This window comes from Salarias fasciatus, unplaced genomic scaffold (genome assembly GCF_902148845.1).
Source record: "Salarias fasciatus unplaced genomic scaffold, fSalaFa1.1, whole genome shotgun sequence".
Taxonomy (NCBI): domain Eukaryota; kingdom Metazoa; phylum Chordata; class Actinopteri; order Blenniiformes; family Blenniidae; genus Salarias; species Salarias fasciatus.
Genome location: NW_021941373.1, coordinates 606691 through 629703, shown reverse-complemented (window position 1 = coordinate 629703; position 23013 = coordinate 606691). Strand labels below are relative to the sequence as shown.

The window sequence follows — 23013 nt, the reverse complement described above, 5'->3', positions numbered from 1 at the left end:
ATAACTATAAAACAGCATTACACCCTCTTGTCATTTTACAGAAGAAAGCAATCAGAATAATACATGGTGTCGGTTACAGAGAACATGCAAACATACTTTTTGCAAATTCTAAATTATTAAAATTTCAAGATATTGTTGATTTATTGACTGTACAAATTGTATTTAGGGCAAGTAAGGACAATCTTCCAAAAAACATCCAACTTTTATTTTCTAAAAGAGCAGGAGTAGGGTACAATTTACGTCATACACAGAATTTTAAAGTTAGATGGGCGAATAATAAACGGAAAAGACTTTGTCCTTCAGTTCAAGGGGTAAAATTGTGGAACAACCTGGGGAGGCAGCTCAAGGAATGTCCAAATATGAAGTTATTTAAAAAGAAACTGAAAGAAATTACTTTTGAAAAATATATTAAGGGAAATGATTTTTGTTTATAAAAAAGGAAGTGTTATAAATTGTACTGTGAACACAACTGTGTAACAATGAAGGTTGTAATATCTTGAGCTAAAGAGTTAAAGTAAAGAGGGGTGGGAGATAATAAGTGTTACTTCATCCCACTCCTTTTCGAGCCAATATAAATGTGTTTTGTTATTGTATTATGCTGTATTGATTGTAATGATTTTTGTATATTGTAATGTAATTTTTTGTTTACTGCCGAGCACTGTGAATGAAATTCAGCTCGAAACAAAATAAACAAACAAACAAACATCTCACTGCATGCTGTACATCTGAAAAGAATACTTTATCCATGTCTGTATTTATGTAGTAAGCCTAACACAGCTCAATTAAAACCTTTACCTTAGCTCCACATATGCACACTTTTAGTGTGACGCAGGCAGCTGCTTTTGTCTTATCGCTTACACAAAATAAACCCAGGACAGAGATAGGTGAAGTTATGGAAGTTTATTACAAACTACAACAGAATGGAGGTGAAGTGGTAAAGAGATGATGGCTGACAGGCTGAGGACTGAGTGTAGCCGGCTGAGAGGTGCAGGACAGAGGACAGGTAGGGTGTAATGATTACAAGTATAAAAAGTATAAAACACAGAAACAACAGATTCTCAAACACGACCAGAGCTTTTAGTGGCATATGAACAGTATATATATATTCATTTGCTCATATGGCGTCTAGAAAGGGTGGTCCTAAAACATTGTGGTAGGTTATTTTGGTGTTTTGAGTTGTTTCACAGTAATTACACATACAGGGTATTTAAAATTTAAAGGTCCAGGCGGTCCTTCTAAGTCAAGTCAAATTACATGGAAAAACATTTTTTATTTTTTTTGGTGTGTATCTTAAATCTGAGTTGATATAGTTAAAATAGATTTTTTTCCAAGTTCAGGGATGTCTTTCATTTGCTCCTATAGTGTCTACAAAGGGTGGTCCTAAAATGGTTGGTATTAATTTGGGGGTCTCAAGAAGGTAAGAAATACAAGAATGTGTGTGTGTGTGTGTGTGTGTTCTTGTATTTCTATCCTTGTGGGGCCAAATGTCCCCACAAGGATAGCAAAACGTGGAACGACGTGCCTTGTGGGACCTTTTTCCGGTCCTAAGTAGGAGAAACAGTGTTTTCTTGACCATGTTGTTGTTACTGAAAAAAGTAAAAGTGCAAAAACATTTCTTTAGGGTTAGGCTTTGTTGTGGTGTGGGTTAGGGTTAGGGTAAGGGCTAGGGGGAGGGATGAAAAATAGAATTGAAATTGGGCCAATAACTCTGAGACAGTCCTCTGATGCTCTCACTTCAGCTGTTGTTCAAATCAGTCTCTCAGTTCTTGATCATTATCTTTGTCAGTTTGTGGTCAGGAGAGGAAGGGCAGCAATGAATAAAATAAAAACTGGCGCAGGCCAAAAATAATTGTTGGCAGGCCAAAGTTGGCCCACAGACCATAAGTTGAACATCCCTGATGTAGAGGATAGGAGTGGACAGTGAGCTGCAGACTCAGAAAGCTTCATGTTAGATTTTGTGTTTCTGGTTCTGAACCTGGTGAGTTATCAGGATGATCTCAGATCTTTAAAGCTGCTCTTCATTCACTGACTGACTGAACTGCTCCATGCTGTGGTGAAAGAAGAGGAATCCACTGCATTCAGAGCTGCTCACACTTCTCTGACAGCGTTTCCTCTGACATGAGGACACAAGTTAGAGAGAAAGAAATGAACCAGCCTGAAACCAGCGCAATGTCTCTTTCTGCAGTGACATGTCTGTGCTGTCTGCTCGCTTGGTGGTGTTGAGTTTTGGCACTCTGGGGGCGGGCTTTGAGGTGATGCCACTCAACCCCCCCCCATCCTTTCTGATTGGTTGCTCGAAATGTCTAGTGTCTTCTGCGTGGCGGGGCTTAAAGGGCCAAGGGGTATCCCAATTCATAGTGCTGCAAAGATAGCCCTAGGCCTCAGCCCTATTATAAAAGGGGTAGGAGAGTGATAGGGGTAGGGCCAAGGGCTGAGGGGTAGGGGAAAGGGGTAGATTTGGGATTGGCCCTAACAGAGTTACAGAAGACAGTTTGTCCAGCAGATTTATTGCTTCTTGTGTTACTCTAAAAACACGACAGAGACCTGGCCGTTTCCTGGGAGGAAAAAGAACGAATGAAATCATTTTCACTGAGTTATCATGACAGAGCAAGTAAGTCCAGCACAGTCTCTCTCAGATTTCATTTGATTATATGCCAGGGTAAGTGAAGTGCTTTAGCTTTTTTTTTTTTTTTTTTTTTTTTAGCAGGTGGTATGTTAATAAGTTTCATAAGTCACAAAAGACCCATTTGAAGACAGTAGATGTTCAGAGCAACCAATCAGAAACGATGGGGGGTTGAGTGGCGTCAAGTCAAAGCCCGCCCACTGAGTGCCAAAACTCAACACCACCGTGCGAGCAGACAGCACAGACATGTCACCACGTGCAGAAAGTGACCACGCACGCGCGCAGAGGCATCGCGAGCACACACAGAGTGGTTTAACTGTACGCAATTATGATTTTATGCACGTGGAATTTTGGAACTAAAATGACGCCATAGTTCTCCCTCAGCGTTTCTCCTCTCAACATGTCTCTTTGTGTGGACTGTGCTGGTGGACTCTGCAGAAGCAGCTTCGTCTCTTACCTGTCCACAGACTCTGGTCTGTCCTCCTCTTTGTCCACGTCACTCATCTTCAGTCAGCTGAGACGGAATCAGGACAAACCTGTCCAACAGTCACACACAGCATTTCTTTTGACGTCCACGGAGACAAAACTCAGTCCCACTTTGACGTTAGAAGACAGAAGCTGTTCAGACCCTCAGCGGTTCTCCTCCTCTGACTGTCAGCTGGACTCTGGACTTGCTGGTTTCCTGGTTGGACTCTTGGACCTGGATCACCTGAGCTCAGCTGCTCCTCCTCCTTTATGATCTGAAATCACAGCCTCACATTCCAGGAAGTGTGTGACACACACCAGCTCCTCAAACTAAGATCATGTGTTTTTGAAGAGACGATCTTCTCACCTTCTCTCACAAATCAGGGCCCTGATTTTGACACCTGACCATGATCCCTCTGGCTCTGTTCACTGCTCTGGTGTATTTGATGAATTCGAGCCAGTGACCTTATCATCCTTACATGATCTGGTTTCCCACATTAAGCTCTCAGGTTCCCCCCAAGATGACATTTCCCCACATCCAGTGTTGGGTGTAACGCGTTACAGTAACGAAACTAGTTTTTCGGGTAAAAAGAAACGTAACGCGCTACTACGGAAAATTTGGTAAAGAAACGTAGTTCCTTTATCAATTCAGCGCAACATTCTCCTACGGATGGATTTGACTGTGACACCGCTGCAGCCCTCTCAGCTTCCCGCTTGCACAATACACATGGGCTGTCGTTTCACACGGAGTGTGACACACGCTTGTAAATCATGGCAGCGGAGAAGCCGCCAACGCTGACTTTTGAGGGATGGAGGTATTCCCACAACTTTGAACTCGTCCAAAACAAGGGGAGGAATCTAAGTGTTAGTTGTAAACTGTGCCCTGGCCAGAATTTTTTTCCACTGCCGTTAATACAACTGCAAACCTCGCAAAGCATTTAAAAGGTAAACATGCTAATGTGAAGCTTGTAACTCAAGATCCCCGGAGAAATGATGATGTTATGCAAGGACCAAGTCCAGACAAGCAGGCAAGGCTTCATTTTCACCAGGTATCTAAAAAAGAGTTCTTCAATGGGTTATCTGGATGAATGCTATGAAAAAATGGAGAATGAATTAAAGAAGACGTTCGAGAGTTTGCAGTATGTGTCAACCACAGCGGATATATGGACCAGCCATAACAGGAGCTTTTTGGGGATCACTGTACACTGGATCAATCCACACGACTTCAGTCTTGAGAAAGCTGTCATCGCATGCAAAAGAATAAAGGGCAGCTTTTGATGTTATAGGCCCAGAAATGGAACAGATTCACTCAGCTTTTGGCTTTTCAATCAATCAATCAATCAATTTATTTTTGTATAGCCCAGTATCACAACAACAGTTGCCTCAGAGGCTTCAAGATGTTACATTGGTTGGTAAAAATAAAAACAGTGAATAAGCATAATGTTAATATGTCAAATTAACAGTAACGAGACAAAACGAAGCAACCACCGCCTCAGACCCTCACATCCGGCAAGAAAAAACTCCAAAAACCCAGTGGGAAAAGAAGAAATCTTGGGGAGAACCACAGTATGGAGGGATCCCTCTCCCAGGGACGGACAGCTTTGGCAACAGCTAGCATGAGACAATAAGAAGTAAAGCCTAGGACAATGTTGAGGACAGTCCGTTGGACGGTCCAGCACAAGAACCACGGATCCCAGAAGTAGAACCAAAGCCAGTCCGCGGGCACAGCACCAACAGGAGTGTCCTCCCGGTCCGGCCGGAGCTTGTTCGTAGGCCCTCGTAATAGTGGAGTCAGCAACTGAAACTCGAGAACAGGTGAAAACCAATGGACAGTGGCACTGGATATCCTCCAAGGAGAATATAACTCTTATTATGGCAGTCTCTACCAACCCTGGAAACCCTGATTTCAAGGACGCTGGCACTTCAAAATGGACTGTCGAGAATGACAGCAGACCTACCACGTGTAATTGTACAGATAAGCCAATTTTATCTGAAAGCTACTAGCCTCAGCATGTATACATATATATATATATATATATATATATATATATATATATATATATATATACGTATATGTGTGTGTGTGTGTGTGTGTGTGTGTGTGTGTGGTGTGTGTGTGTAAACATAAAGGCATGTACATTTCTCTGTGAATTTAAATTTAAAGGCATATCAAAGGCACGCCTCTCCATTTACTGATATTTCTTCAAAAGTGTTAAAGCTAGGGTTGGCGATCTTGGAAAACTAGCATGTAGCACGAGTGTAGCATCTCCCCAAGGCTTCGCCTAGCTCCCACCCCATTGGAGGAGCTCCGTTGGGAGCGGAGACGCGGAGACGTGCGCGCGCTGCGCGCAGTGCACGCAGCACTTCCGCGTCCAGTGCGTCCCTGGTGTAACCTGTCCTCAGCGCTTCGTTTCTTCGTTTTTCTTTATTTGGACTACTCCAAGTTATGGCACACTCACCGGTAAGTAAAGCCCTAAACATTCTTCTCCGCCATTCTGCAACGATGCTCCGTCCTTCTACGCGTGCACTGAACCAGGGTCAGTGCACGCCATTGACATGTACGCGCAGGGGGCAGGTCGAACGGCGAAGGGATTTGATTGGTTTAAAAAAAGGTGTCCCGTCAAGACGATTGGTTGCTGTTTTTCCCGTTTTCCTCCTGCTGTAGATAGCGGATGTTTTCCAAACTACTTTAAGAACACGCTATGAATTGTTTCCCATCGGGTCATAAAGATCATTTTAACCAGTATTTAAAAAAGTGTATCTCATTCAAATCGCCAACCCCAGCTTTAATTTTGCTAACACTAGAACTGCTGCGGCAGTCTGATGGACAGGTTGGGTATTTTTATGTCTCATGTCTCCTGTAATAGAGCACGCCGTGTTGTGTGTCTGAAAATAAGGCTTATGTTTCCTATGTCAGTTTCTCCTAGGCTATCCAGATGCGATTCGCACCTGTGTTGGAGAGCAGGGAAGCGCTGTTGGCTGCCTTGACATTCCCAGAATTTAAGGTCAGATGGATGGGGGGAGTGGAGCGAAGAGAAGCGGCGCATGCGATGCTCATCGTGGAGTGTCGCACTGTACCCAGCGCAGAGCCAGCTGAGAGTAAAAACCAAGAAGCTGGCGGTGCCACTGCCACTCACAGCAGTCCCAACGAAAAGGACTTTTTTTCTTTTGATGAGGAGGAGGATGTGGTGTCCTTCAGTGCAGACTCTGAGGTGCTTGAGTACATGAGATCAGGATCAGAGTTGGAAGTCCTCAACTGTTTCCCCCGTGTGAAAGATGTGTTCATGAAATACAACACTCCCACACCATCCAGTGCACCAGTGGAAAGGCTGTTCAGCCTGGGAGGTCTGGTGCTTACCCCCAGAAGAAACAAACTTTCAGACAGACGTTTTGAAAGACAGCACCTGATGAGATATAATCGCACATTTTGTGGTCATGTACTGTAGGTTGCCTTCCACCCATGCCATAGACATAGCTGTAGCCTATGCCTAACATCCTCTTTTCTGTCTGCCATCACTGTGAACAAGCTTTAAGATGGGCCGAATTTCATTGTGGCTAAAATGTCATTGCCTCCAAGCCATATAATGTTTTTTTTTTCTTTACACAAGCCATCAATATCAAGCCACTTTAGGTTCTTCTTTTTCTTTTGGATTTAGATGAGGCATGTTTTATTTTATTTTAAGACAAATGATCCGTTTTTGAGGTTTTCGTCATTTTGCTCCTTAAGGAGCTTGTTGATGTGATTTGCACTAACTTTGCACTAGTTTTGGGGTCACCCGTTTAATGAAAAACTCTGACTGTAGCATAAATCCTCATGTATATTTTGTTCACATGTATGCCCATAAGATATATGGAAATTGAGGCTATGTTTTTGGATGTTGTTTGTTTCATGAAGCTTCCGTTATGGAGTTGAAGTCTGTTGTAGCCCAATGTTTTCTTGTTAAGTGCTCTGTTTTTGGCAGGTTGTAAAATAAAGAGCACAAAAGAAAGACCTGTTATGTCCTCTATATAAGAACTTTATGTCGGCCTACAAATTTAGGAACAGATAAGGGGCTCTGCACAATGTTGAGCAACATTAAAGTAAAGTAAAAAGTAGCGGGTAACATGAAAAGTTACTTTCCATGGAGGGCAACTAAGTAAAGTAAGAAGTTACTTTTTTAAGAAGTAATGAGTAACGAGCAAACATTACTTTTTAAAAGTAACTTCCCCAACACTGCCCTCATCTCTTTAAAGATATTTTCCCAGCATTGGTTAACTGGTCCTTGTTATCATTAACAGCAGTCTGTCCTCTGATGTTGTCTTTGGACATTTTAAACATACAGTGGTACAGCCCCTTCTAAAGAAACCGGGCCTGGATCAGGCTGTCCTGGATCATTTTAGGCCCATCTCCAAGCTGCCCTTTATTTCAAAAATCCCGGAGAAGGTTGTCTACCTGCAGCTGAATAACCACCTAGACAATCATAACATCTTAGAGATCTACCAGTCCGGTTTTAAATCCCTGTACAGCACTGAGTCAGCTTTAAAAAGGGTTTTAATGACATCCTCCTCGTAAATGACTCTGGTGACTATGCGGTTCTGGTTCTGCTGGACCTGACTGCTGCATGTAATACTATGGACCACAAGAACACGGTGAAGACTGCAATTGAGTGGATTGATCCCTATTCAATCCCTATTCCTTAAAGAGCTGAAGAGGGCTTATTCGATCCCCACGCCATGGAATGCGGTCCGACCAGTCGCTCCTTGTGATCATGTTGTTAGCCTCTAAAGGCTCGTCCATGCTTCACATGTACGCGTTTCCACGTCCGCTGTGGAAGGTCCGCGCACCACCGATGCGGACGCGCTTTCTCCCATGCTACATTTTGAGCTCAGCTGTGCGCGTCTCATGCAGGCGCGGTGATCCACGCAGCCTCGAGAAGCTTTTCCGGCACTACAGACTGTTTATCTGCTCCTTTATTACAGATTATTTAGAGAAAATTAAGCACATACATTACCAGTACATTATCTTTAAGTATTAAAGTTTATTTAGCCTTTTTTTTCTGTTTCTGAATCGCGGAGCGGCGCCGGAGCGATTAGTTACTTTCTCACTTCTGTCTGCAGACCTTCTCCTCCCTCCAGACAGTCTCTCTCTCTTTCCACGAATTTTTCACTCTTTCCGTGTCTTTCAGTGGAGCCATCAGGCTGGAGCTCCGTCTACTTTCACTTTTACCGTCATGTTTTGTTTGCTATGGCGCTCTGGCGCAGGCGCACACTTCCGCGACCTGCGCGCAATGCGCAACGCGGTCTCAATTTCTGGCTGCTGCGCGGACGTCCGCGGATCGGTCCGCGCGGACCCCAGCGGACAGGAATTCTTGACGATTTTTACGTCACGCGGACCAACGCGCAACGCGCACCCACGCGGACATGTGAAGCATGGACGGGCCTTTTTTACTCCTCTCAGCCTGCTAGCTGTCTTCATTGTTTTGTTTTACAAACAACCCTATTGTGTTGCATATTCGCAGCCCCTGCGTGCAGCTAAACCAAACTGTTTGCCTGGAAGTTTCAAGTTTCAGTTGGAAAGAATAATCGCATATGTATCTTTGTTGTTGAGTTCAATGCAGGGAGAGACATGAAAATAAGAAAATATAAAATATACAAAAGAGAATTTTACCTTTTTTCAAATGGTCTGTTTACCTCTGGAAACAACATTGTAAAAACACAAATGAAATTCACACATATTTACAGGGTATGTGTGTTTCACATGAGAAATTCTTCAAAACTGTGTTTCAGACCTTGCACTCTCACAGCACTGCTTTTGTGCATTTGCAACATGTTAACTTTTAGCAGCAGTGAACATATTTGCAGGGTTGTGTGTTTGACATGACAACTTCTTAAAAAACTGTGCTTGGTCTGAGCAGACCTGGCACAATCCGTGTATCATTCGTTCAATTGATATTCAATTAAGAATCAAAAAACAAAATATTGAAAAATGAGTCGTTTTTCCTTTTATTGTTTTTAAAATAAAAACAAATAAATGAAAATTGGTTTGTTTTTCAATATCCCGTTTGTTAAGACAGATCAAATAAAGGAAAGTTGAAATACGGCCACAGAGCAGACTTTAATGTGATTTTTCAATTTCTTCGATCTCCGTGACGCGGAAGTTCTATCGTCTGTGTTTTGGTTTTTTCCCGGCGGGAAAGTGGGCGGGTCACGTCAACCTGTGGGTCAGTTTAAGGCCAGCACACTACAGAATCCCGATCTTCTCCCTGCTGAAGCCGACAAGGTCCGACTGTCGAGAGTATAATGAGTTCGGGTCCGATCTTCGTGTAGTGTGCGGTGTGTTCCGAGAGATTTTTTCCGGTCGGAGCCTCTCGGGAGGCGTCGGAAGGGGAGATCGTAGATAATGAACATGTTTAATATTTCTGATCGCAAATCCTGTGGTGTGTGGAGCTCTGAGAGGCGCTGATCAGCTCTGAGCAGACCTGTCCACACCCTCGAAATAAAGCTCCCTGATTGGCTGGTGCTGCTGCTTAAAAAAATCCCCTCTCAGCTGTCAGAGATGGAGACATATGTGAAATATATTCTCTACATGACAATGAAAGAGAAAAGTCAGAACTCCTAAACTTAGCAGTGCAGATAGTGAGAGGTTAATCCTCAATAACTGGATCGCTCCTGGATAAACTGGATTTCCTCCATTCAGACCCAAACTCCGATCTGATTCATTCCTCTGCATCGCCAGTCCTGCAATAATTCCAAAGTAATAATTCATCTCCATTATTAACCATCACGGAAGAATGAGGAAAAAATACATGAAAAAAAAAAAAAAAAGAACTCTCTGACTCTCAGAGCGACAGAGCGACGTATAATGAAATTTACCAAAGCTCAATGAGATTTTATTCTGGTGTAAACTATCCAATCTGGGGACAAAAAGAATGATTTAAGATATTTGGTGATTCAAAAAAGTACCACAGACTGCTACTAATAACTTTATTCTACTGCTCCACTCGGCAGTACACACTACAGGATTTTTTCAATCTTCCCTGATTCAGAGACCACACACGAGAAGACAACAGAGGACACATCAGATCTCACCAGATCTTCCTCTCCTGATCTTTAGTGTGTGTGTCGCTCTGGAGCAGAAAACACACTAGCAGATTCTACATCAGAAAATCGATCCTCACTCTTCCAAATCTCGCTAGTCCAACGTGACTTTGTGCGTTTCCCTTCATACATTCATCTCCATTTTCAAGAAGGGAAAATTCATTCATTCCCTCTGTTCATTCGTTCACATATTGGTATCGCTCCTTCAGCGCAGACCCCCCCCCCAACACCCCCCTCCCTCCCCACCCCCCCCCCCCCCCCCATTTGTCAGAAAATGTAAATGTTCTAGTAGGCTACTGAAGAGGGAACCATAGTTTAAATCATTTTCATGAAATTTACCCTCCACATTTGATAATAATTCAGCTTAGTAATGTGTGCGTTTTTGTTTTGTTTTTTTTTACTTGTGGAGCAGTAGAATAAAGTTATTAGTAGCAGTCTGTGGTACTTTTTTGAATCACCAAATATCTTAAATCATTCTTTTTGTCCCCAGATTGGATAGTTTACACCAGAATAAAATCTCATTGAGCTTTGGTAAGTTTCATTATACGTCGCTCTGTCCTCTGAGAGTCAGAGAGTTCTTTTTTTTTCATGTATTTTTTCCTCATTCTTCCGTGATGGTTAATAATGGAGATGAATTATTACTTTGGAATTATTGCAGGACTGGCGATGCAGATGAATGAATCAGATCGGAGTTTGGGTCTGAACGGAGGAAATACAGTTGATACAGCTTTCTTTTCAGGTGTAATGTTCTGCTGTTGCGAGTAAAATGACGCGCATAATACTTCAGACTGTCCTGCTTAGTCCCGTGCATACAGTACAGCAGCCACACAGGGACATAAAGCTCGCTGCGCCTCCCCTGAAGCCCTCTGGCGCCCCCCAGGGGAGGCGCGCCTCACACTTTGAAAACCGCTGGTTTAAGTGATAAAAAGCAGATACTGTACGAGCACTTTTATTTTTCAGACCTTGAAACCCCATTATATTATGTGAAAGTTACAAGGTTACAGACATTCTGTTGCACTGCTTCTCTTCGTTTTCAGGTGAAATTAAAGCAGGCTATGTAACATTGTCCACGCATCGCTCTATTTTGTTCTTCCTGTCGGTAGGCGTGGGAAAAAAACGTATTTAAAAATGTGAGGACCAAGCAACATCCCAAGGTTCTCCCCTGAGAACCAGACAAAAAATATTCTGTGCAGCCCTGTTTATAGCCTAGCAAAATACAGTTAGGCTATCAATAGGTTAATGAGGAACTAAACTTATTTTACACTCTCCCATTTAGTGGTCTGTTCACTGAATAAACAATTCTTTATTTTTATAACTTACCTTTTCATTTATTACTATATTTCTTTGCGTGTATGCCTTGTAAATGTATTATTAGTGTGACTACTACTCAGTTACACTTAGCCGTCTTCTGGTTAGCTTGTGGATTGCTGAATGTCATTAACGCACAGGCTGACATGACACAACAGGCTTCAACTGTTTAGGTTTCAGCTTCTCTAGACGACACTGGACCACCGGCTGGAGCCAGCACCAGGGTCTGACCAGGGTCTGACCAGGGTCTGACCAGGGTCTCCACTGGGACCTCCAGCACCAGGGTCTGACCAGGGTCTCCACTGGGACCTCCAGCACCAGGGTCTGACCAGGGTCTCCACTGGGACCTCCAGCAAGAACCAGGGTCTCCTGATTATTTCTGTTGAACTCTGCTCTTGGACAAATAAAATAATGGAAACACAAGACTGATGGTTCTCTGTGTCTAACACGCCTTGGATGTTTAGTAATGTTTTGTACTTGTGTCAATGGTACAGTTAGTATTTTAATATATTTCTTTAATGGTTCTGGAGCATCTTTACCAGGGCAGAGACATGTCAGTGTGTGTAGATTTGGTACATTAGCTTGATCAGCCTAAAGTTATTTGAGGACGTCTGATGGTGATTCTGTGGATTAACAGACTGCCTCCTCTGATGTCGGTTGCTTTTCTTTTCTTTTTGACATGTTGATTTGTGATTGGGTCTTTCCTCAGATCTTATTAATGAGAGAAGGAAACAGAATGACTGGCCGTACGCAGGTTGTACAGGAGGCAGTAAACGCAAAATAGCAGAATCAAACCTTCCATGAAACACCAGAGAGCAGGAGAGGAAGAGGTCACGTCAGAGTTTTGCTCCAATAATTAAAGCTAATAATAATCGTAATAAATGTTTCCAGCATACTAACAACAAAGGTCAGACAATAAGGCTTCATGACAATAAGGCTTCATGTTCTTCCTCTGCTGATTCACCAGGTTTTTTGTGGCAAAGCTGACAGAGTCATCAAACTGATCACTGTGGTGTTTCTGCTGTGGGCTGCCTGACTGTGTTTTTGTAATTTTTCCATTTACTCCTTGAGTTGCTTCGTGTTAAAATGTTCTATTTGAGTGGGAATGGATGGTGAGGCTTGAAGTCAAGATTCTTCCAGTCAGATATAATATGTTCTGGTAACAGCATGTGTTCTAATGTAGCTCCAACTGTCCTCCAGTGACCTGAGGTTTATTCTTTTATTCTGGAAATGCTTTAACCTCCTTCCTATTTGTGATGAATAGAGTTCAGTGGTTTGTTTCTGTGTTGTCTCTGAGCTGTAAATCCAGTTGACAAGTAGCTGATCTATCTGACATGGAGCTGGTTTCAACATGAAGTTCAACATTGTTGGGTTTGTAATTCATATCAAAGTTTCAGGCCAGAGGATTTTATTCAAAACTTGCCAGTTGCCTATAATATAAAATAATTCTCAGCATCAGGATAGCCATACCAAAAGTAAAATAAGTTATAGTCATCATGTCAAGCACTACTCTAAAGCAGTGGTGACTGGTCATTAGGGGCAGGTGGAGAACAGCGCCACCAGGAGTCACCATCAAGGACTGCAGGCAAACTGTTATAAATTATTTAAGATTATCTGAAATATCTGAGCTGCTTCAAAGAGACCGAGCTATTTTTTTGACAAGTGGGGCTCAGACTGGAGCGTCATCTCCACACTGAAAGCTGATTGGCTGCCGCCGATATAGGCGGGTCCTGATTAGTGACTGGCAGGGAGCGTGGCAGCTTTGCGCTGCTAAAGCTAAAGCTAAAGCTAAAGCTAGCGGTCGGAAATCAAAATGAATGAAAGTCATTGAAAAGTTTATCCAAAAGAAGAACCACAATGCCCCTTTCTTTTAAAGCGAGTCCTCGGCTTTGGTGAGTGAAAGCATATATTGTCAGACTTTTTATATGTGCGCGCACACACATGCACGCTCACACACGTGCGCACACACAGCTCCAAAGGCACTTTTTGCCAGTAGCTAGTTGTCCCCCCCACTTTTCAAAACAAACTGACGCCCTTGGAAACAGCTGTTCTGAAAACTCTCCCATCAGCACTTCACTCCTCATCTAACTCACTGGTGATAATTCCAGCAGTCAGGATTTAGCTGGACCAGTGGATGAGGAGAGTCCAGGCCGAGCTGCTGGAATGGAGACATGCTGCTGACCTTTAAGTGTGAAGCAGCTGAGTTTACATGACATGTTGACACAAACAGGAAATGCCTGAAGTTAAAATGGAGTATAAATTAAAAAATAAATAATATGACTGCATGTCATGAATGCACCAGATGTTTCTTTTTAGGGTCAGAGCAGATCATAGAGTGGAGTTCTGCTCTTTACTGACTTTGTCCTCCAGCTGGAGTCTGAACATCCTGGGATGAGGAACCAGGACCGTCCATATTTTGTTCTATAAATTCATACTGGCCGATCAACAGGGAATTAAGAGTGTGTGACAGATCAGCAACACCCCAGGTTTGATGACCACTTCAGAGACAAGATTTGAACTTCAGTGATCCCCAGAAAGGAGCTTTCCCATACCGGGAGTTGAACCCGGGCCACCTGGGTGAAAACCAGGAATCCTAACCACTAGACCATACGGGAGACTGAGGGACCAGGACACTCCAGCCCTGTTTGGTCCAGTCTGGACCAGAACTAGTTTGAGTCAGTGTGAAACTCCCCCAGACTCTGTTCTGGACCACCAGGTGAACTCTGGTCCAGCTGAAGATGAGGGTCAGTCTGTCAGTTTCTGCAGTTTGCGGCTCCTGACTTGATTAAAGCAGGAAGACCAGATGAGCAGCAGGAGTCTCCCTGAGTGGATCTGCTCATCAATCAGTGTCTGAAATAATCAATAGAAATGTGATCCAGAGAAATCAGACCTGTCATTCAGCTGTTTGTTCTGAATCCAGCTCTCACTGGACTGCAGCCTCCATCATCTGTGATCAGGAACTCAGTGGAGCTCTGCAGGTTATATTCATCTGTTACCATGGAAACACCATTAAAGCAGGACTAAAACTGGCTTCAATGCACATCTGAAGCTGAACTTCTAATAGAGAATCATCACACTTCATTTCCACAGATGACATGACCCCTGACCCCTGACCCCTGACCCTGGAGCCAGCAGTCCTCTGAATGGATCCAGATCCAGGCTCAGTCTGTGTTTCTGCTCCATTCTGACCACACTGCCCTGGTTCTGGTTCTACTCAGATCTAATGTGAGGTGCTGGACGTCAGTCCTCTTTCTGTGTTCTTGATAACGGTCAGGATCCTTTCTGATGCTGCTCTCATGTCAGCAGAGTGAAGCCCTGCTCTCACTTTGCTGTCAAGTGGATAAAAGAAGCTGGAACTCCTCAACAGAGAATTTCTTTTCTCATCATGAATCAGAAAATCAATCTGGCTGATAATTCTTCCTGGAGTCCATCTGGTTATTAACACCATGAAGTTTATAGAACATCCAGTCATGGGAACCAGGATTACCAGTATTTTGATTGGAAAATTAAAAAAAAAAATTCAGAGACAACAGAGAAGGGAAAAGGTGAATGAATTGTTGGTGAGTCTGAAGAATCAGCAGTCTCTGATTCGTCATAGATGAGAAACAAGTGAGGCTCCAGTGAAACCTGGTTGCTCATGAAATTAAAATTAATGAGAGAATTTGCAAAAACATGTTTTCCATGGATTTGGACAGTCAATTGAAGCACAAAGTAAAATCATTTATTGGATTTTCAGTTGCAATTGACAGAAACAGGGACGTTACTGATGTTTCACCACTGACCACATGAATCCACGGAGTTGCTGAAACTTTGACTGTCACTGAGGAGCTGGTGGAGTTGGGGCCGGCGGCTCAGATGGTGGAGTGGTCGTCTCAAGTCGGAGTGGACTGGTCCAGCCTGGCTACAGATGGTGCACCCTCAGAGACTCTGCACTTTATGAGTATTTGCCTGAACACTTAATATCTTTACACTATTTCTTCAAATCAAATTGTTATAATGAATATATATGTTTTGCAACATGGGATTATGTTTTCTATGTATAACGGTATGTTGTTTAGCACTAGTTTTGAATATTGATACTGTTTACACCAGACCTTACTGGACCTGTTTTCATGCAGGCCAGGTGACGGCGAGCCAGAGGCCCAGTCCAGGCATGAGAGCCTGAAGACTGCCTGGGAACTGACCCAGGCGTACGACCTGCTGGTTGACCTGCTGGACATGAATGTACATAGATTATTGTCCATATGAATGTCCATTTCTTTTCTTCTACTATCAATTTATTCATTGTATTCTTTGTTTGCTGTTATTGTCGTTGATTGTCTATTTGCACATTTCTAACACAAGAAAGGGAACCACTTTAATCAGTCTGCATGCAGTCTGTCATTCTCCACTCCCAGAGCCGGATTCAGACTTCTGACCCTGATCCAGCCCAAATAATAACAGTAACCTGCGTGCTACACTGCTCATGGAGGATGTGGTTTCTGGACTTTTCACTGCATTCTGCATCAGCAGGCTTTGTGCTGCACGTCACTGAAGATGATCCTGTCATGAAGGTGGTCGTCCAAACTGTGAATTTCATCCCATCCAGAGGCCTGAATCACAGTCAGTTTGACAGCGTTCTCAGAGAGAAAGACCTCAACTATGTCCTGCCACGCCACACCCAGGTCAGGGGGTGGAGTCGAGCTGCTGTGCTTCAAGGTTTCTTGGAATTACGACAGGAAACTGAACAATTCCATCGAAAAAACGGCAAACCGGTATTAGAATTTCAGTCCACAGGATGGAGGACCTTGGATTTATGGACGATGCTACAGAACACCTGGATAACTTAAACAAAATGCAGCAAGGGCTCAACAAAGTTGCCACGCAGAAATCTGACAGTATATGTGTTCAAACTGAAGCTGTCATCGTGGGAGACGCAGCTCGCCGGTGGTGATGCAGCTCACTCTCCTTGTCTGAAAGCTGTGTGCCCGACCCAACATGCTGCAAACACGAAGCATTCACAGATAAAATAACAGAACTGCTGCGGGAGTTTCAGCAAGACCTTCAGATTTTTGGTGGACTGGAGAAAGACTTCAAAGTGTTTTGCTCATTATTCACCATGAATTAAAATGCATACACACACATGCATTCAGTTTGTTAATCTACAGGACTGCGTGGACCAGTGCACGTGCATGGAACGCTGGCCATCATGCACTCTAAATGTAGCCTGAGAGGAATGGTGTGAGGATCAGTGGTCTGTGCAGCTCCAAAGCTGCCTGGAGTCACAGAAAGAGGAACCAGCCTTTATGAGAAGATCTCCACTCCCCATCAGGGAATTGAACCCTGGTCTCCCATGTGACACTATAGTAAGAAGGAAAGGTGCCTTGCTCGATTGTGAGCCCAACGTCTCTGAGGGGTGGAGTCAAGGTGACAGTGTGGGAGGAGCTCAGAGAGCATTGTGGTTCTACCAGATGAGTTCTCCTGGTGGCGAGGAAACATTACATGAAAGAAAGGAGAGAAGTGAAGCAGAAGTGGGAGCTGGTTCCACATGGTGGAGCCCGGGGTGAAGTAAACCTCTTGCACCCACTGGGTCCAGGGTATCTCATTCAATCAATGGATCCGCTGCTTTGATTGATGCCCAGTCAGAAACTGTTTGCACCATTGAGTCCAGGTTGTCTCAGCAGATCAATGGATCAGCAGCGACTGATGTCCACCCCCCTCTGCAGGCTTTCCTCTGCCTCTGGAGCAGCAGCTGTCAGCCAGAGAGCAGATGAAGCAGGAGATCCCAGCAGAGGAGGATCAGGAGCATCTGGAGCCATGGAGCTCTTTGTGGACAAACTTCTCTGTTTTACTGCAATGAAGTGAAGTGAAGAACTCTTCCTGCTTCACTGAGCTCCACAAACCTCCATCCTTCACCGAGGAGTGCTGCATCAGCACCCTGGTTATTCAGCAGACAGTCACCCTGCTCTCACTTTCCAGATGCAGTGACTGACTGATGATGTTTGAAGCCAGGACCTCCTGCTGGTGAGACAGGCTCTCTGAGCAGCTGAGCCACAGCGCCTCCTTCAGCATGGTTTTAGTGCTGCACTACCTGGCTGTCAGATGGACCATCAGCCATCAAACCCCCATGAACAGAAACCACCTGACCTGGACCAGAGATGGATCCACTTCCATCAATACTGACCTCCAGCAAGCAGCCACACTCCACAGTCCAGACTGTCCTGCTGAGAGAGGAACAGGTTCTCAGGAGTTTTCCTCCTGGACTCACTGAGCTGATTCACTTCTGTCGAATCAGCAGAGCAAGTGGAGGAAACAGGGGATGTAGCTCAGTGGTAGAGCACCTGCTTCGCATGTTGGAGGTCCTGGGTTCAATCCCCAGCATCTCCAAGCTTTATGTCTATCAAGCTCATGAACAGAGGCTGAGAGTCTCTTGGTGGCTGAGAGCAGAGACATATTAAAGAGTGAACTCCGCTTGGGGCGCTGCGCAGCGAGAAATGCGGCCGCCATCTTGGTCCGGTCCAGAGGCGCAGATGCTCCATTCATTCGTGTGGGGATTCAGCCGGAGCTCTGCTGTGACTCCTGTGTGGGACGGTAGCGAGCAGGGCTCAAGGAATAACTTTTCACAGATAGGATTAAAGGTTTTTTCAACATCACACCTGACTGTAGAGTCATTTGTAAACAGCTGCTCATTAACAATTACAGGAACTTTTAGGAACAGATTTGCATGAACTTGAAAAATGAGAATGAGAGGTTCTAAGAAACGTTATGGAATAAAATAGAATGATAAAAGGAAGAAAGTGAACTCTAGGAAATATGCAAAATGAAACAGGAGATCAACACAAAATAATCTAAGACAGAAATGTGAGGAAGAAGTGAGAGATCGCTCTGAGGAGGGAGAATTTCCCAGCAAGAGACTCGTCTGTGCTGCATAGTGAGACTTCAGAGAGCAGGATTTCCACAGGACAGGACAAGGTTGTTCGCCTTCGAGATAGCGCTATGCCATCCATCTTTTTTTTTTTTTTTGCACATATAGTCAAAACAATATGAGTATGTGCATGGGAACGAAGAAAAAAAAGCCAAAAAGCTTGTACAAATGCTGCTCCTGCACAAATTCAAAGTAAAAAAAAAAAAAAAGACCATGTAAAAGGCGTACATAAGAAGATGACATAAAATCCAGCACAAAAATAGAAAAAGAAAAATAACGAGTACAGAAAAGAAAAAAAAAGAGAAATCTTACAAAAATATAAACAAAGAATAAAAGAAAACAGACTATCTAAAGCAATTCCCAGGTATCTCATGTATTGTGTTTGGATCAGGTCAGATATTACAATATTAAATTGTTCTTTAAGTTGCTTTTGTAGTTGAACATAGACGAAGCAGGGACAGGCACAGGAATATCTAGATTTTCCCCCACTGGTGAAGAGAAAAGAAAAGGGAAAAACAAGCAAAAAGACCACACGGAAAACCTGCTTTCAGTGTGTTCTAAGTCTTTAAGTTTCCAGATCTCCTCCAAAGACAAAGGGCATCACAATAAGGCTGCTAGCGTTGTTGAAGGGAAATATTCTATAGATTACAGGGCATAAATTACTTATCATTGTGATTCTCTCTCCCTCTCTCTCCTTCTATCTATCTATCTATCTATCTATCTCTCTATCTATCTATCTATCTCTCTATCTATCTATCTATCTATCTATCTATCTATCTATCTATCTATCTATCTATCTATCTATCTATCTATCTATCTATCTGTGTCTTTCTGTCTTGTCTTCATTTTAAAACAGTCTGCTTCTATATGACATTATATTATATTTTGATAGTTGTATATAAATAGATAAATAGATATGTAAAATTTAACTAAAAAAATAATTAAAAGTATTAATTTAGCCTATTAAAACCGCCAGTTATTAATAATTATTGAGACATAGCAGAAACCGAGCTCTAAACATAGATATATCCATGATTAATTATTATACTATGGCATACAGCATCTTCTAAAATATTATTTTACTCATTATAAACATTGGAAAACGCCAAAAATTGTGGCCTCTATCATGCCTCTTTGAATGACATTTGCAGATTTAAAAAAATGCTTAGTATTGAGCGAACTATGATTCATTTAATGCGCTGAGACTTCACTGCTCCGGTCAAACAGCGGAGCAGAGCGAGGCGGACGACCGGACCAAGATGGCGGCCGCATTTCTCGACAGCGCCCAATCGCGGGAGCGGCCAATGCGGGGTCTACTCTTCATTATGTCTATGGCTGAGAGATAAAATCCCTCTCTGAACATCCCAGAGGATCCGTCCAGTAAGACAGAACGTAGAACTGCTGCCAGCGAAGCTCGTGGGGAAATCCTTCTGTCGTTGGCATAAAGAGTTTCTGAGAGATCACCAAGTGTCTGAAGTGGTTTATTAAAGGATTCTCTCAGGCCCTGTCCACACGGAGCCGAGCTCAGACAAATCCGCACAAATATTTGTACTAAGTCCCCCATCATCCACACGGAGCCAGCGTCTCAGGGCTCTGAAAACCACAAAGTTTGAAGCCGGGTCCCAGAGTGGAAAAATCTAAAGACGCGCCTGAGACGTCTCTGCTGTTACGCCTTTGCCGCGCATATTTATTGAGACGATTGCGTCATCGCCCCGCCTCTACAACAGGAGTGTGGCGGAAGTCCGACAGAACCACAACAATGGCGCTTCAAAATGTCTTTTCAATATCTGTGCAAAATAATAATTGTACCTCGTCGTCTGTCCACACCAAACTTTCCTTAACTTTCGCTCCGGAGGTCGTCGTCTTTGCGTTTGTTTGCAATACAACCTGAATACAACGCGTTTTTATACGCATGCGCACTACCCAACTATTACTGCACTGCAGCGCCGCCAGTGGGCGTGGTTATGTATTACAGCGTTTACATGCGTCTTCAGTTCACGAATGGACGCTTTTTTTTTTTTTTTGCTGACTCTGTCTTTATGCAATTCGTTCTGTAAAATATGAGCGTTTTGGCTCCGTGTGGACAGGGCCTCAGAGAGGGAAGAACAGACGAGAAAGCTGTCGCTCACAGACCTTCTCTGAGTCTCTTCCTCCCAGTCGGGGTTCAGACCAGATACTGACACAAAGCCCTGATAACAGATGGAGTCAGCCAGTCCAAGTTAAACACAACAAAAACACTTAACAATGTCTGAAAAAAACCTTCAGACGACTCCTGCGAAAAGCCACAAGGCTGGTCGAGGCAACCAGAAAGAGAGAGAAATAGTAGCTGTAAAATGTTGGGGTAAAAAAACAATAAAATCATCTGGTAAAACTCATATTTCCCTCAACATTGTAGAAGTTGTTGAAACTCCTTCTCCTCGTCTTCTCTGCCATGATTGAGAGTAAAACTCCAGCGATCAGCAGCTCATTGAGATCAAACCTTCCTGAGGTACTGTGACCATTCCTGGTAGAAAGTGTGTGTGTGGAGGGTGATATGAGGTGAATCCACCTGCACAGCCTTCCAGCTGGACTGGATTTATAAAGGGAAAGAGCTGCATGCTTTATAAACCAGAGGATGTTTCTGCTTTTGGTGCTGGTAGACTATTAGTGTGGATCCTCCACAGTGTGTGATCAGCGAGGCCCCTGGCCTGCAGAGTCCAACATCTGGTTCTTCCTCCTCTGAGTGAGCAGCATGGAGCCGGAGCTCCTTCAGCAGCTGTGTCACGTTGGTAAAGCCAGGTGTGGCTTCGTTCAGCAGTCTGAACCTGTGCTGACGCTACGGGGTTTCCCTCCACGTCACTGGGGGCCGGTCGCTCCTCCACCAACCAGATCATCACTCTGAATCTGAGGAGGGTTTCCACACTCGTTCCCCTCACTTTTAACTGGAATATATCAAAGTAATCACATTGCTACAGTCTGGTGCACAGACTTCTTCTGGACGAAACCTAAAAACCATTGGTAGGAGAGAGCAGTGATAATTGAAGGACTCGTCCGGGAATTGAACCCTGGATCTCTCACACCCTAAGTGAGAATCATACTCCTAGACCAACGAGCCGACACGCTGAATTAAAACGATTCAAGTGATCGTCATGAATCAGTCAGGTGATCAAGACTCCTGACGACATCCTGGCAAAATGAAACGAAAAAAATTAGTCATCAATGACTTGAATGATGGTCAGTTTGACCTCAACCACTTCAAAAAGTCCTCCTGGACATAAACAGGCCCTAAGTGAGCCCAACAGCATGCTGGGAGAGCTGAAGAAGCCACAGTCCTGGGGACTGAGTTCCAGCAGGGGAACAGTTCACCTTCCAGCAGCCACGTCTCTGTCAGGAGCATCACATCCAGCTCATGGGAGTAAAAGAAGTCACAGAGGAAGACTCTCTCAGGAGAATCTCAGAGACTTCTCATACTTGGCAACATCAAGATGAAGCACAGTATTTCACCACGACCTCTGCTATGAGGATTTGTTAGAGAGAACTCAATCAAGTATCTGTCCTGAAAGCACCTGGACAGGGATTTGAACCCTGGACCCTCAGATTAAAAGTCTGATGCTCTACCATCTGAGCTCCCCAGGCCTGACAGCAGGGTCTTGGGTGTCTCTATACCTCTCACTTATGAGTGAGACAGAGCAGACAGCTTTCCTGTCCTCCATGGCGGACAAAGAGGAGCCTTGTCTGACCGACTGACTCTTTTGACCAGAAATGTTTCAGGTTTCTGCCATAAGTTTAATAAGATGATGTACAAGAAGCACTGTCAGAAAAAAATATTTCTCAGCTTTTATTTACATTGAACAAAAAGTGGCATGTGAAATGCCACTGCTGTGGAATCCCTTCAATATCAGATGATGTTCAAACTTTCTGGGTTGAAGCCCGGAGCAGAATGTTAGGAAACTGAGGTCTCAGTCAGAAAGGAGTGTTTTACTGATCCAGACAGTTTGAAGCAGGATCCTGGGTTGACGACCCTCACTGTGGACGGATTGACAGACATTTACTCTTATCTGGTGGAAACACCGGGACACTTTACTCTCCATAGTTTGAAGGTTCTCCTGAAGAACGCTGAAGTGCTTCACGCTCTAGAACACTCTTCTCTTTTACCTGTTATTGCATGTTGTTTTGGGCCACACGGTGGTGCAGTGGTTAGTGCTGGAGCATCACAACAAGAAGGTCCTGGGTTCAAACCCCAGCCAGGGCTCAGGGTCTTTCTGTGTGGAGTTTGCATGATCTCCCTGTGTGTGTGTGTGTGGGTTCTCTCCGGGTACTCCAGCTTCCTCCTGCGGTCCAAAAACATGCATGTCAGGTTAATTGGTCACTCTGAATTGCCCCAAGGTCTGAGTGGATGGTTTCGTCTGTATGTGTCAGCCCCTGCGATAGACTGACAACCTGCCTTCGCCCATCGCAGCTGGGATTGGCTACAGCCCGGAGAAGCAGTACAAAATGAATGTCGTCTTCTTGTATGTGTTTACTGTGAGGTGATCTAACTGTGTTTACTGTGAAGTACTTTGAGCTTTTTAAGTTGTAAATGTGCTGTACATTTGACATTGACACACACACACATACATACTTGTGGTTCTGAAGTATCAATGCAGTGACTTTGTAT

General features: G+C 43.9%; 3 non-coding genes across 3 annotated transcripts; 1 reads left to right on the top strand and 2 right to left on the bottom strand.

Annotated features, from left to right (window-relative positions):
• Nucleotides 1–14016: 14016 nt before the first annotated feature.
• On the bottom strand, nucleotides 14017–14088 carry trnae-uuc (transfer RNA glutamic acid (anticodon UUC)). Its single transcript has one exon. It is a non-coding gene; the product is annotated as a tRNA-Glu (tRNA).
• Nucleotides 14089–17767: 3679 nt separating this feature from the next.
• Nucleotides 17768–17839, top strand: trnaa-cgc (transfer RNA alanine (anticodon CGC)). The gene has a single exon. It is a non-coding gene; the product is annotated as a tRNA-Ala (tRNA).
• Nucleotides 17840–21919: 4080 nt separating this feature from the next.
• trnak-uuu (transfer RNA lysine (anticodon UUU)) lies at nucleotides 21920–21992 on the bottom strand. The gene has a single exon. It is a non-coding gene; the product is annotated as a tRNA-Lys (tRNA).
• Nucleotides 21993–23013: the final 1021 nt, after the last annotated feature.